Source organism: Pinus tabuliformis, chromosome 6 (genome assembly GCF_031772625.1).
Source record: "Pinus tabuliformis cultivar Carrire ecotype Pingquan chromosome 6, CPIR1, whole genome shotgun sequence".
In the NCBI taxonomy this organism is placed as follows: domain Eukaryota; kingdom Viridiplantae; phylum Streptophyta; class Pinopsida; order Pinales; family Pinaceae; genus Pinus; species Pinus tabuliformis.
Genome location: NC_142292.1, coordinates 1,646,733,713 through 1,646,751,070, shown reverse-complemented (window position 1 = coordinate 1,646,751,070; position 17,358 = coordinate 1,646,733,713).

Here is a 17,358-nt window from a genome sequence, read left to right as displayed (position 1 = left end):
ACATAGAGGTTCAACACATATACATGGTTTCCTATGGTTAGAAGGCACTCCTGACATGGAAATACTTGATTGGTCAAATAGTTTTGATGTACAACTTGCGAAGGTATTCTTAGACAAATATGTAACTTCATGGAATTCACGTGACATACATGTTCCACGAAGCCTCAATGATGACCCTTGCCTATTGAATACTGGTCAAATTTTCTCTTCTAATCCTCATAATGATTACGAAGAATTGTTAAACTGTGTCCAAAGGCACACAAAGTGTACTATAGATTCTTGTTTGTGCAAAAAGGGCACTATTCTAACATGTCGGTACAATGCTCCATGGGATCTTTGTGATGAATCAAGATTGTTCATAGATCATAAATGAAGAAAAAAACATGAGCGAGCAAGAAATGATGACAGGCTTAATGTACATAACATTGACCTTCTAACAATGTGGCATGCAAATGTTGATTGCCAACCAGTGCTTTCTCGCTATGTTGTCTTGAAATATATTGCTAAGTATGCATCAAAAGCAGAAAAAAGGTCTGAAAGTTATCATCATATGTTAACTAGAATTTCAAATTCTATTGGCTCTAAGGATCATGCTTTATGTGCATATATAAAGTTTCTTGTAGAAACGATTGTTGACTGTGACATTGGAGCACAAGAAACATGCCATATGTTGCTTAAGCTACCTCTTGTTGTTTGTAGTTGGAAATTTGTTTCCTTAAATGTTGGAAGAAAGGTTTTTAGGAAAATCTCAAGGGATGGCTTACAATGTTCATCTGAGAATACTTTTGTTCAAAATTATCAAAAGATACCTTTTTTCCTTGAACATCTATCTTTGATAGAAACAACAAGATCTTGGACATTTGATAGCAAGCATAAACAAGATCCATGGAAGCCTAGAGATGTTCATGCTATTGTTCAGGTTTGGCCACGATTTTATTCTATTCCTGGTGAGGCTTCAGAGGAATTTGAAACCTTTTGCTGGACATAATTGCTCTTGTACAAGCCATTTCGTGAAATTCCTATAGAAATTGGCCTTTCAGCTGAAATTATTATTGAAAATTGGAGGAATTTTCGATATCGAGCATGGCATGTTGATTGAAATCCATCAATTATAGACAATATTGAAGATGAAGAAGATGGTGATTTTTCTAACCAGGAAATGAATCTTGAAGATGATTTTCAAGAATGGAAGATTTTCTCTCGCTTGGTTCCACCAAATGATGTGAATGTTTCTGATCTTCACACCCTTGGTCGAAGGGACTTTGATATATCCTTTGACTAGGAAAGTACAACTATTTCTGATGATGTTGCAGAAGAAGCTATTAATTTTATAAGGAATGCAAAATCAAGGGGTGATATTGTTGACCTTTCAAACAAAACATTTGAATCTCCAGATTCTTTGTCAAAAAAACAACGACTTGGTTTTGAGATTGTCTTAAGGAACTTTGATGAATATGAGATTCGTGAAGCTCTTCTTATGATTATTGTGGGCACTGCGGGCACTGGGAAGTCATTCCTTATCCATTGTATTTTTGAAGCTCTTTCTAATTTTTCAAGTAATGAAAGAATCCCTTTGCTTCTTCTTTCCCCAACAGGAATATCTTCTTTTAATATACATGCAAAAACAATACACTCAGCTCTAAAAATTCCAATTAAAGATATGCAACCACTATAGGGGCAGTCCCTTGCAGTATTCCAAGAAGAAATGTGACATGTTAGATATATATTGATTCATGAAACGAGATTCTAGGATCAAGGTTGTTTATGCAAATATATGCTCGATTACGAGAAGCATTTCTAGATAAAAAGAATTTTCCTTTTGGTGGCAGGTCCATCATCCTTGTGGGTGACCTTTGCTAACTACCTCCTGTGAGAGATAAGACTTTGTATGTAGGTAATACAATAGGGAAAGTCTTGTGGAACAAATTCAACATTGTTTTCACTCTTGACACAAGCTTTCGCCAACAAGGGAATAATGAGAAACAATCTTGTTTTCGTAGAGTTCTCAATAACATAAGAAATGCAGAACCTGTTCTTAAAGATTGGGAGTTTCTTATGTCACGGGCTGATATGAGGTTGCATCCTAGAGAAAGAGATTTATTGAATGCAGCAGTTCACATGTTTCCAACAAATAATTTGGTCTCCTTCAATAATAGGCATATGTTAAAATCATTAAAATCTCTAATTGCACGATGTGTTGTTGAGCATTCAAGGCGTTCAGAAATCGGTGGTGTTGATGATGATCAATTGGACTGTGAAGTTTTGTTGTGTTGTGGTCAACGTGTTATGTTGACATGAAATTTATGGGTTGAAGCTGGCTTGGTGAATGGTGCACTTGGTTATGTTAAGGATATATTTTATTCTCCTACCTCTGTGTTCACAACTTTTGTTTTTGATAAGTATGTTGGTGTTCCATTTGATGAAAGAAATCCAAACATTGTCCCTATCACACGAGTGATAAGAGGGGATCAAAAACAAATTCCTCTAAATATGGCATGGGCTCTTACAATCCAAAAGTCACAGGGATTGAATTTAGAATGAGCATCAGTTGATATTCGGAATAAAGAGCAGCAAGGCCTTACCTTCACAACCATATCAAAAGTGAAATTAATAGATGGTTTACGCATTGCACCGCCTTTCTCTTTTCAATGTCATGCCAAGATGAAAGATAGCACATATGTTACAATTAGGAAGAAGGAAGAGGAGTGATTGAAGTCCATATTGCTATGATATACAACTAATAACATTGTGACCTTCTTTATGGTATGTTGTTTGAATTGCTTTTATTGTCCACTTGATTTACTTTTAATATAATAATAATTTTCATATATTTATTAGATTGATAAATTCATCATATTCATAGTAATATTTGAGAAAGTTGTTTACATCGTTTTTCATGTTGTTCAATTTACTTATTTTTTTTTAAGTGCCTATTTATCTTTTCTTTGCAACAGAGCATTCTAACATAAACAACGAGTTATATGAACCAATCATTGAAAATCATTTTTATAACTTGTTCATATTGACATTAATGTTGTAGATTCATATTACATCATGAAATGCAAAAATGGAGGTTTTGAATATTGGCCATGGTTTTATTCTATTTCCACGGTTTTTTCTATTGTATTGTGAAATTAGGCTTTTATTTGTAGAAATTTATATATCATTTGGTTCATGTAACACTAGATTGTTTTTTTTCATGTAAAACTATAACATTAAGTTTTTTAACATAAATACAAATGGGGTGTTATGTTTTATGTATATACATATATATACGTGTATGCTTATTTATTTGTGCATGTCTTTATTGATTTTTCTTTTGTTTTTGTGTCTTTCAAATGCAGATATGGACAATAATGATGTCATATATTATTCTAAAACAATACATGATATTGTTGGAGCTATAAGCTTTATTTCCTATCTTCGGAACAAGTTTGATAGAAAACATGGGTTCCATCCTGCTTTTATTGATGATCATATTCGTGAGCTAGATCAAACGAAAACACATGTAAAATACTTGAAACATGTGCACCGGAGGCAATCTGGGAGGAGAACAAGAAGCAATTGGTTGGAAAGTATTAGGTATCGTGATCATTATCATGTTGATTTGAATTCGTGCTGCTTTTGTCATCAGTCTGGTTGTGTTTTGGAAGAGGCCGCTCCATAGATGACTTTTGATGGAGTGTTTCAAGTTCAATTTTGTAGTGGAATTATTTGATGTAAAGAAAAAAATATATATGTTAAGACTCAATGTTCTTTCTGTGGTTGCAATGTTGGTTGAATTGAATTTTTTTTCTCGTTGTTGTTTTTATGTACAAAAGTTTATACCTCTGGTCTTAAAATGTCCTCTTATGTTGTTATTATTTAAATCCAATGTGTGCAATTTAGATGTGTTTTTTGCATTTATGTTGCTTTGCTCCAATGGAAGTGTTACTATTTTATATCTTTCTCTTGCATTTGTGATTGTTGTGGTCTTTTGTGTGGATCCCTTCACTTTGTTCACATCTTTCATAAATGAAAATATTGTTTACATTAATAATATTGTTGTTGTGATTTCATGTTCTAGGTGTTTATATCAATATTCTTGAGATTTATACTATTAATACATTCATGTATTGATATCAATTTATTTATGGCTTAAAATTTATTTATTGTTTATAATGTAGTAATATAAATGTGTTATTATTAATGTAATGATGATTTATCATGCTTTAATTCTTTATGGTTTGCAATGTGGTTCTTATATTGGTTTTGGTTTATGTTTTTTGTTATTGTTTTGTGTTATAGAATTATTTATGTTTATAATATTGATGCCATTGATTTAGGGCTTAGGTTCGGTTTACTATTACCTTGGGTTTATAATATTAAATGAATAGGTTTATTTGTTTTTTAAGTTTGTAATATTAATAATTCCTTCGGTTTATCATTTATGCCCTTTGGTTTATTAATCCCCAATATTAAGTTTTAATTAATAGTCCTAAGGTTTATATTAATCCCTTATATTTACAATGTTTATCCCTTCAATTTATTAACGTGTTTCTTTCATAATATTAACAATCCCTAGGGTTTATTGATCCCTTAGGTTTATAATATTCATAGTCACGTGGGTTGATCAATCTCTTGGGTTTAAAAAATTAATTCCTATTAATCCCTTCTGTTTTTAATATTGATCCCTTGCCATTTTTGATCCCTTGGGTTTCTAATATATTTTCATTGGGTTTATTAATTCCTTAGGTTTATAATATCAAATTCATGGGTTTCTTCATTCTTCAAATTTTTAATATTAATAATTCCTTGGGTTCATAATCCCTTGAGGTTTTAGTGTTAATCCCTTGGGTTTATTATTCCTTTGGGTTTATTATATCAATCCCTTGGGTTTATAATATCAATCGCTTGAGTTTATTATTCCTGAGTCAAACATGGTTTATTATGATGTCGACCATGGTCCAACATGGAATTATGATAAGGATTGTCTCAATATGAAAATCAATGATGGTTGATCATATTTATTTAAATGTTTATAATATTTGTCTTAGGGTTTATTTACGTTGGGTTTATAACATTAGTCCCTTGGATGTAATATTATTCCCTTGGGTTCATAATCCATTGGGGTTTTAGTATTAATTCGTTTGTTTTTTTATTCCTTTGGTTTCTCATATTAATCCCTTGGGTTTATTATTCCCTTAGGTTTATAATATCAATCATGGTAAAAATTGTCAATCATAGCCAACCATGGTCAAACATGTTTGAATGTCACATTATGAAAAGGATTGTCTCACCATGATAATAAATAATAAACCCTTGGGTTTATTATTCCGTTGGGTTTATTATATCAATCCCTTGGGTTTATTATTCCCTTGCATTTATATTATTAGTCCCTTTTATTTAATAGTATTCCCTTTGATTCATAATCCCTTGGGGTTTTAGTATTAATCCATCGGGTTTATAATATCAATCGCTTGGCTTTATTATTCCCGAGTCAAACATGGTTTATTATGACGCCGACAATGGTCCAACATGGAATTGTGATAAGGATTGTCTCAATATGAAAATCAATGATGGTCGGTGATGTTTATTTTAATGTTTATAATATTTGTCTTAGGGTTTATATATGTTGGGTTTATAATATTAGTCCCTTGGGTTTAATATTATTCCCTTGGGTTCCTAATACCTTGGGGTTTCAGTATTAATCCCTTCATTTTATTATTCCTTTGGGTTTCTCATATTAATCCCTTGGGTTTATTATAATCTTATGTTTATAATATCGATCATGGTAAACCATTGTCAATCATAGCCAACCATGGTCAACCATGCTTGAATGTTACATTGTGACAAGGATTGTCTCATCATGAACATAAATATTGTTTATTTTAGTGTTTGTAATATTTATATTTGGGTTTACCAATGTTGGGTTTATAGTATTAGTCCCTTGGGTTTAATATTATTTTCTTGGGTTCATAATCCCTTTGGGTTTTAGTATTAATCCCTTGGGTTTATTATTCCCTAAGGTTTATAATATCAATCATGGTCAACCATGGTTGAATGTCACATTGTCACAAGGATTATCTCACCATGAATAAATCATGTTTATTCTAGTCTTTGTAATATTTATATTAGTGTTTACAAATGTTGGGTTTATAATATTATTCCCTTGGGCTTAATATTATTGCCTTGGGTTCATAATCCCTTGGGGTTGTAGTATTAATCCCTTGGGTTTATTATTCATTTGGGTTTATAATGTAAATAACTTGGGTTTATTATTCCCTTAGGTTTATAATATCAATCATGGTCAACCATTTTCAATCATAGCCAACCATGTTCAACCATGTTTGAATGTCGCATGGTGACAAGGATTGTCTCACCATCAAAATAAACCATGCTTATTTTAGTGTTTGTAGTATTTATATTTGGGTTTATGAATATTGGGTTTATAATATTAGTCCCATGGGTTTAATATTATTCCCTTAGCTTCCTAATCCCTTGGGGTTTTAGTATTAATCCCTTAGTTTTATTATTCCATTGGGTTTATAATATCAAATCCTTGGGTTTATTATTCCCTTAGGTCTATAATATCAATCATGGTCAACCATTGTAAATCATAGCCAACCATGGTCAAGCATGGCTGAATGTCACATTGTGACAACGATTGTCTCACCATGAAAATAAATCATGTTTATTTTAGTCTTTGTAATATTTATATTTGCATTTACGAATGTTGGCTTTATACTATTAGTTCCTTGGGTTTAATATTATTCCTTTGGGTTCACAATCCCTTGGTGTTTTAGTATTAATCCCTTGGGTTTATTATTCACTTGGGTTTATAATATCAATCCCTTGGGTTTATTATTCCCTTAGGTTTATAATATCAATCCTGCTCAACCATGGTTGAATCTCGCATTGTGACAAGGATAGTTTCACCATTAAAATAAATCATGTTTATTTTAATCTTTGTAGTATTTATATTCAAGTTTACCAATGTTAGGTTTATAATATTAGTCTGATGGTTGAATGTAGCATTTTGACAAAGATTGTCTCACCATGAAAATAAACCATGTTTATTTTAAAGTTTGTAATATTTATATTTGGGTTTACCATATTAGTCCCATGGTTGAATGTCTCATTTTGACAAATATTGTCTCAACATGAAAATAAATCATGTTTATTTTGGTCTTTGTAATATTTACATTTGGGTTTGCGAATTTTGGGTCTATAATATTAGTCCCTTGAGTTTAATATTATTCCCTTGGGTTCATAATCCCTTGGGGTTTTACTATTAATCCCTTGGGTTATTATTCATTTGGGTTTTAATATCAATCCCTTGGGTTTATTATTCCATTAGTTTTATAATATCAATTATGGTCAACCATGGTCAACCGTGGTTGAATGTCACATTGTGACAAGGATTGTCTCACCATGAAAATAAATCATGTTTATTTTAGTCTTTGTAATATTTATATTTGGGTTTACGAATGTTGGGTTTATAATATTAGTCCCTTGGGTTTAATATTATTCCCTTGGGTTCATAATTCCTTGGGTTTTAGTATTAATCCCTTGGGTTTATTATTCATTTGGGTTTATAATATCAATCCCTTGGGTTTATTATTCCCTTAGGTTTATAATATCAATCATGGTAAACCATTGTCAATCATAGCGAAACATGGTCAACCATGGTTTAATTTCACATTGTGACAAGAATTGTCTCACCATCAAAATAAACCGTGTTTATTTTAGTGTTTATAGTATTTATATTTGGATTTACCAATGTTGGGTTTATAATATTAGTCCCATGGTTGAATGTCACATTTTGAAGAAGATTATCTCACCATGAAAATAAACCATGTTTATTTCATTGTTTGTAATATTTATATTTGGGTTTCAAATGTTGGGTTTATAATATTAGTTCCTTAGGCTTAATATTATTCCCTTGGGTTCATAATCCCTTGGGGTTTTAGTTTAATCCCTTCGGTTTATTATTCATATGGGTTTATAATATCAATCCTTTGGGTTTTTTATTCCCTTAGGTTTATAATATAAATCGTAGCCGAACATGGTCAACCATGTTTGAATGTCGCATTGTGACAAGGATTGTCTCACCATCAAAATAAACTATGTTTATTTTAGTGTTTTTAGTATTTATATTTGGGTTTATAATATTAGTCCCATGGGTTTAATATTATTCCCTTCGGTTCATAATCCCTTGGGGTTTTAGTATTAATCCCTTCATTTTATTATTCCTTTGGTTTTAGAATATCAATCATGCTCAACCATGTTTGAATGTCGCATTGTGACAAGGATTGCCTCACCATCAAAATAAACCATGTTTATTTTAGTATTTGTAGTGTTTATATTTAGGTTTAACAATGTTGGGCTTATAATATTAGTCCCACGAGTTTCATATTAATCCCTTGGGTTCATAATCCCTTGGGGTTTTAGTATTAATCCCTTAGTTTTACTATTCCTTTAGGTTTATAATATCAATCTCTTGGGTTTATTATTCCCTTAGGTTTATAATATCGATCATGGTCAACCATTGTTGAATGTCACATTGTGACAAGGATTGTCTCACCATGAAAATATACCATGTTTATTTTTGTCTTTCTAATATTTATATTAGGGTTTACCAATGTTGGGTTTATAATATTAATCCCTTGGGCTTAATATTATTCCCTTGGGTTCATAATCCCTTGGGGTTTTAGTATTAATCCCTTGGGTTTATTATTCATTTGGGTTTATAATATCAATCCTTTGGGTTTTTTATTCCCTTAGGTTTATAATATAAATCATAGTGAAACATGGTCAACCATGTTTGATTGTCGGACTGTGACAAGGATTGTCTCACCATCAAAATAAACTATGTTTATTTTAGTGTTTGTAGTATTTATTTTTCGGTTTACTAATGTTGAGTTTATAATATTAGTCCCATGGGTTTAATATTATTCCCGTCGGTTCATAATCCCTTGGGGTTTTAGTATTAATCCCTTCGTTTTATTATTCCTTTGGGTTTAGAATATCAATCATGGTCAACCATTTTCAATCATAGCAAACCATGGTAAATCATGTTTGAATGTCGCATTGTGACAATGGTTGTCTCACCATCAAAATAAACCATGTTTATTTTAGTGTTTGTAGTGTTTATATTTGGGTTTAACAATGTTGGGTTTATAATATTAGTCCCATGGGTTTAATATTATTCCCTTGGGTTCATAATCCCTTGGGGTTTTAGTATTAATCCCTTAGTTTTATTATTCCTTTAGGTTTATAATATCAATCCCTTGGGTTTATTATTCCCTTAGGTTTATAATATCGACCATGGTCAACCATGGTTGAATGTCACATTGTGACAAGGATTGTCTCACCATGAAAATAAACCATGTTTATTTTAGTCTTTCTAATATTTATATTAGGGTTTACCAATGTTGGGTTTATAATATTAGTCCCTTGGGTTTAATATTATTTCCTTGGGTTCATAATCCCTTCGGGTTTTAGTATTAATCCTTTGGGTTTATTATTAACTTGGGTTTATAATATCAATCATGCTCGTCTTTATTAATATCTTGTGTTTGTAATATCAATTCCTTGCGCTTCTTGATCCCTTAGGTTTTTAATATTTATCTATTGGGTTCACTAATTCCTTGGGTTTATAATATTAAACGGTTGGGTTTATTAGTTCCTTGGGTTTATAATATTAGTCCCTTTTGTTTAATATTATTCCCATTGGTTCATAATCCCTTGGGATTTTAGTATTAATCCCTTGGGTAATAATAAACAAAAGGGACTAATATTATAAACCCAATGTATACAAACCCTAAGATAAATATTAAAAATACTAAAATAAACATGGTTGAATTAGTAAAGCCTAAGAATAATAATAATAATAATAATTATTATTATTAATTAATATTACTAATATTATTATGAGTTTATATTATTATAATAATATTAATATAATAATCATAAATATATAAATATATAAGAATATCATTGTTATTATTTATATAGTTATTAATTATCATAAATAGTTGGTCTTCATAAAATTACACATGGTTTTTATTATGAGCTAATATTATAATAATAATAATAATAATTCAATATAATTGTGATTATTATTATTATTATTATTTTATATTATTGTTATAATAATATAATAATAATCCTAATATATTATTATTATTATATATTATAATAATATTAATTATATTATTATTATAATAATAATTATATTTGTATATTATTATAATAATATAATGATAATATAATATTATTATAATATTATAATCAGATATTATTATTATTATTATTTTTTATGTAAAACTAATCTATTAATAAAAACATAATGTACAGTGAGGCACCGACCTCTGCGGGTCTAGGTCAGCCATATGACCATTTTAAACATCAAGTCTTGACATCGAGACTGCCCCAGTTGGGGAAACCAGTCCGAGAACGAGATAAAGATAGGTTCATTCTACCCACGCAGGGGCTACAGTTCTAGAACTCAAAATTTTCTACCAAAATTAACACTGTGAAAAGACTGTAAAATTCAGAAAAGACTACCAATATTGCCCATTGTAAAGTTCAAAATTAACCACTGTAGAACGAAAAAAAATAAAACTCGAAACCCGAGCTGGACACGTGACCCAAAATCGACCACTGTAAAACAAAAAAAAACTGAATTCAGAATTTGAGCTAGACATGTGACCTGTGGAATGTAGTTGCAAGGTGTCTTAGGATGGTGGCTTCTCTTCCACGATCGAACACCCGCCATATTCTTCTAAACCAGTTTCCGCTGACTACCTGCCACCTGCAGTGTCTCGTGGCTCACAGTCTTCCACCTGTATGCCTTTTTCTTTGGGGGTGGCGTTGCCTCTCGGAGTCTTCTGTCTGCTACTGGACGGATGGTCCATGTCTCTCAGCGGGTGGCTGGACCTCAGCTCCCCTTGAATGTTGACGAGTGATAGAGGGACCTGGTTCATCTCAGGACTAAGCTCTGGATCTGTGCATGAGCCAGTTACCTCTCTGAAGTCCACCGCTACGATAGCAATGATTACCAGTTTGTCCATGGAGCAGAGAAATCAGAATTGAGCCTACTGGGAAGAAGCTGTGGAATTGTTGTGTTGGGCGGCTCCACTAGAACGCCGAACCCTGCGGGTGCCAACTTGACCTTGGCCACTGCGAGTATCCAGATATCTACCAAGGAAGCGGGAAGAGGAAGGGCTAGGGGGCAGGGAGGCAGAAGGGAAAGTCGAGACAGATGGAGGCAAAGACGGGGGGCGAGTGGCACCACCATGACTACCACCTCGCCTGCATCGCATTCGATGGCGTCGACACATGTTTCTCTGGGTAGGAAGCTGCAACGAGCATTGAGTCTCAGGGGCAGGAAGCGGGGTGAGAACTGCGGAGGGGAAATTGAGAGGAACAGGGGGAGTCAAATCCAGGCCAGAGAGAGGGGCCGAGACCTCAATTTGCAGGGTGCAATGAATGGACTGAGAGAAGTGATGACCATTGCCCAGGTCGACGCAACAGAGGAGTTTGCAACGTCTACCCGTAGCGGTGTGAAGGCTTGGCTCTGCTGCAGTGGGGTGGCAAGAGCAACTCAGAGGCCGAATGGAGAATTGCAGGGGGCTATGCTCCATATTTCTATATTTGCAGGGAATGTCTCGATCCTCACAACGGGTTGATGGCGCCGGCCGAGGAGCAGTGACCTGCCTTAAATTCCCACAGGGGAAAGCGCAGGTTACCATGTGGTTCAGCCACCTGCTTGTCCGGCGGCAAATTTGCATTAATTGCTCATCTAACACCCACATCCGGGGATTATTATTATTATTATTATAAAATATCATTGTTATTATTATTTTTATAATTTTATATTGTTATTATAATAATATAATAATAATTATATTATTATATTTTTTTAATAATATAATGATAATCTAATATTACTATGAGCTATTCCTTTTTTCTTTTGGTAGGTAAGACCCACGGGGATTTGAACCAGTGACCTATCACACGGAGTGCCTTAAAAATACACCCATTCACCATAAATCCAAAGCCCCATGGAGTTAGGGTCCCACCCTAACCCCCTTACTTACGTCTTGGGATCACGTCATAGTCAAAGAGTCAATAAAGCCCATATATTTTGTAAGTGGTTAACCCGAAATTAATGACGGGACCACAGTTAGTTGCAAATGGGCCGTAGCCGTAGTATTAGATAGATGGTATTAATAAAACTCATGGTATTGACCCGTGGTATTGCATGTATGAGTCATATATAAAGGATAGAGACTCCCTGCGAGGAGCATCGTGTCTTATTTTGTAATCGAGCTCTGCTCTATTGGAGGTTGCCCCCTCGAAGAGGCATGTGAACATTGCTCTTTGAATAATAAAATCATTGCTATTCTGTGTTCTGGGTATCTTTTCTTCGCATATTCTGTATCTGGGTATTATTTTGCAGGTTAAGAGCATAACAAGTGGTATCAGAGCACTTTCCAGGGCTCGGTGGGATCTCCAAATTTTAGCAATTTTTTTTTTGGCTAGAGACGTGTTCCGGTGTCTTTAAACCATGGGATCCACCACTCGAGGAACCTGAGGCGATAGAAGAAGACAACCAAAAGGAGATTGTATCTGACGAACCAGTTATTTCGCTAAATGCATTGGCCGGAATTTCTTCCCCTCAAGCTCTCAAAATCCGGGGTTTTATTAAACATCGCCGAGTAGCAGTCTTGATTGATATTGGAAGTACCCATAATTTCATCCATCAAAAAGTCGCCGACGCAGTGCATTGTTTTGTACACGCAGTTTCTAACTTCCAAGTCCAAATCGCGGATGGGGGCACAATGAAATGTGAAGGTCGCTGTGAAAATGTCAAACTTCAAATGGGGGATTATCAGTTGAAAACACACATGTTTGCCATCCATATGGGGGGATGCGACATTGTCCTCGGCGCTGAATGGCTCCGCACTCTTGGGCCAATCACAATGGATTTCCAGGAGTTATATATGAGTTTTAAGCAAAACAACTACACACATACCCTCTGCAGACTCCAGGCGGGACCCCCCTCGATCATCAGCTCGCATAGGATGGAAAAATTGTTAGAAAAGGGCAATCATGGAGTGGTAGCTCAATTTAATGCCATCCAGGTCGTTGAAACCCAGTCCCCACACATTCATCCTGAGATGCAACAAATTTTAAATAAACATAGGCAGGTCTTTGACAAGCCTAAGGAGCTTCCGCCATCACAAGGGGAACATGATCATAGCATCACATTGGTTCCAGGGGCCCAACCCCCAAATGTGCGGCCATACAGATATCCATTCACCCAAAAGAATGAAATAGAAAAGATAATCAAGGAACTTCTGGAAGCAGGTGTCATTCTTCCCAGCATTAGTCCTTATTCATCCCCAGTGGTCATGGTGCTCAAGAAAGACGGAGAGTGGCGGATGTGTCTAGACTTCAGGGCCCTCAATAAGTTGACAGTCAAAGATAAATTTCCCATCCCGGTGGTTGACGATTTGTTGGACGAACTCAATGGGGCTCAATTCTTCACTAAGTTGGATCTTCGCTCAGGCTACCACCAAATTCGCATGAAGGAAGTCGACATTCCCAAGACGACGTTCCGAACTCATGAAGGCCATTATGAGTTCCTGGTCATGCTATTTGGTCTTTGTAATGCCCCTTCTACTTTTCAGAGCCTTATGAATCACCTTCTTAAACCATATCTCAGGAAATTTGTCCTGGTCTTCTTCAATGACATCCTCATCTATAGTGGCACTTGGGCTGCACATCTTCACCATGTAGATCTACTCTTGCAACTGCTCCGCCAACATAAATTATTTGTCAAATTGTCCAAGTGTTCGTTTGGCATGGAAGAAGTTGAGTATTTGGGCCACATTGTGGGGCGGGAAGGTGTCAAGGTGGACCCCAAAAAGATCCAGGCAATGCAAGAATGGCCTCAACCTAAGACCTTGAAGAGCTTGAGAGGATTTTTGGGACTCACCGGCTATTATCGCAAATTTGTCCGCAACTATGGCCGCATAGCGAAGCCCCTCACTCAACTCCTAAAGAAAAATTCCTTCTTCTGGAATGAGGAAGCCCAACAGGCATTTACAGCACTCAAACATGCCATGTGTTCCACTCCAGTCTTAGCACTACCGGACTTCAACAAATCTTTTGTCATTGAATGTGATGCTTCAGGGACAGGTATTGGGGCAGTCTTAATACAGGAAGGGCGACCCTTGGCTTTCACAAGCCAACAACTAAGTGGGAAGAATCTGGGCCAATCTACCTATGAAAAAGAAATGATGGCCATCTTACATGCAGTTGACACCTGGCGCCCTTACTTATTGGGGCGACGTTTCCAAATCCGCACAGATCATCACAGTCTTAAATATTTTCTGGAGCAACGCCTATCTTCCCCACAACAAAATAAATGGCTAGCTAAAATGCTGGGATATGATTATGAGATCATTTACAAGAAAGGGAAAGACAATAGGGTCGCAGATGCATTATCTCGCCAATTTGAGGAAGAAAGTACTCTGCTAGCAATTTCCCTCCCCATTCCAGAATGGATTGAAGAAGCTCGCAGAGAATGGTTTTCACACCCAGGGCTATCCCAACTCATTTCTCAATTGCAGGTCGATCCAAATTCCATCAAGGGCTACTCCTGGCAGGATGATATTCTTCGCTACCGGGACAGAGTAGTAATATCACCAACATCAACCCTCAAAAGTCGCATATTGGCCGAATTGCACTCATCCCCCATTGCAGGACATTCGGGCTTTCAGAAAACTTATGCTCGCACCAGAAGATCATTTTTTTGGACCGGCATGAAAAAGGACATCCTTACTTTTGTCGCAGAATGTGATGTCTGTCAACGCCACAAAGGAGAAACCGTCAACACACCAGGCACATTACAACCATTGCCCATTCCGACATCAATTTGGACAGAGGTTTCCATGGATTTCATTACAGGTCTTCCAAAATCAGGGAACAAGTCAGTCATCATGGTGGTGGTGGACCGCTTGTCAAAGTATGCTCATTTTTGTGCCCTACCCCACCCGTTTACACCAACTTTGGTTGCGCAAACTTTCATGGATCAGATATTCAAACTACATGGCATGCCCACTTCTATTGTGTCTGATCGCGACCCGATCTTCACCAGTAATTTTTGGCAAGAACTCTTCAGGCTACAGGGCACTCAACTAAAACTCAGCACTTCCTATCATCCACAAATGGATGGTCAAACCGAAGCATTCAACAAATGTCTAGAAACCTACCTCAGGTGTTTCACTTCAGAAAAGCAACACCTTTGGGTACAGTGGTTACTTCTGGCGGAATGGTGGTATAACACCAACTATCATGCGTCTACTAAAATGACTCCTTATGAAGCAGTATATGGTCAACTTCCGCCCTCCCCTATTTCTTATCTCCAGGGATGCTCCAAAGTACAAGTAGTGGATCAACTCCTACAACACCGCGCCACCATGCTCACCCATCTTAGAGAGAATATTCATCAAGCTCAGAACCACATGAAGCAACATGTCGACCAGCATCGCTCAGAGCGCCAGTTTCAAGAAGGGGACCGAGTCTTTTTGAAGCTGCAACCATATAAGCAAACATCACTCAAAGACAAGGGGTGTCAGAAGCTATCTCCAAAATTCTACGGACCCTACCAAGTACTTCAACACATTGGAGAAGTGGCTTACAAATTGGCTTTGCCACCTACTACAAAAATCCATCCAGTTTTCCATGTATCATGCCTCAAGAAAGTAATTGGGAACAATTGCCGAGTTCAAACCAGTCTACCTGAACTGGACGATGAAGGGTCAATCTGGCTTCAACCCGAACAGGTCCTCGCCACAAGAGACAAGCACCTGCGCGGCCGCATGATTAAGGAAGTCCTCGTCAAATGGAAAGACACCTCTCCAGAAGATGCAACTTGGGAACCAGCTACTATTCTTCAGCAGTTTCCGCAGCTTCAGCCTTGAGGACAAGGCTAGTCTTAAGGGGGAGGGCATGTTAGGGTCCCACCCTAACCCCCTTACTTATGTCTTGGGATCACGTCATAGTCAAAGAGTCAATAAAGCCCATATATTTTGTAAGTGGTTAACCCGAAATTAATGATGGGACCATAGTTAGTTGCAAATGGGTCGTAGCCGTAGTATTAGATAGATGGTATTAATAAAACTCACGGTATTGACCCGTGGTATTGCCTGTATGAGTCATATATAAAGGATAGAGACTCCCTGCGAGGAGCATCGTGTCTTATTTTGTAATCGAGCTCTGCTCTATTGGAGGTTGCCCCCTCGAAGAGGCATGTGAACATTGCTCTTTGAATAATAAAATCATTGCTATTCTGTGTTCTGGGTATCTTTTCTTCGCATATTCTGTATCTGGGTATTATTTTGCAGGTTAAGAGCATAACACATGGGCTATTATGAGCTATTCTCATTATTAATTAATATTACTAATATTATTAGGAGTTTATATTATTAATATAATATTCATATAATAATATATATAAATAATCTCGTTGTTAATATTTATATATTTGTTAATAATCCTAAATAGTTTGTGTTGAAAAAAATACCCATAATAATTATTAATGTGGTTGATATAAGCCTATCGGCATACATCAACCACATTGGAAAATGTGGTTGTATATATGTTTCATATACGCCTATTGGCGTTTATCAACCACATTGGTAAATGTGATTGTGCTAGTTACACCTATAAGCATCCCTCCTATTGGAGTTGGGCACTTTAATGATTTTACTAATAAAAAAATTGATCGGATGGTTTGAATTTAAAGATGCCAGTATATTCTCGTCATTGCCACAATATCAATGGATTGAATTCACACCACTAACTTCCATGCATATCTAAATCACATGATTAAACCTTGTTTAAATTAATTTTTTACAAATCTCCATTAAAAATTTACCATGCCATTTGTTAATTGATACCTTTCAAAATTAACCATAATGGGAAGACTACAAAATGTAACACACACCTTACGCATACACTTGGCATAGTGGTGGAAAGGTGTATTTCCGAATAAGATGATCATCTGTTTCAAACCATTGGTAACTTGTGTCCAATTCTAGATAACAGGTGTCGATATGTTAAAACCTAACTTAGGAAGATAAAAGACGTTTTCTCTTAACAACATGTTTAACACTTCTTTAAATTTCCTTGTAAAATAACCTATGATACATTTAGCTAGAAAGGAGAAATTTTCCTTATCTCTTTCTTATTAAGGTAGAAAACATATGTTATCATTTAATCTTTAATTGTTTCCCTAGCAATAAACTTTGTGAATGTAACTATATTCACATTCTTTTAGGATGAAAATTTACAATGCCA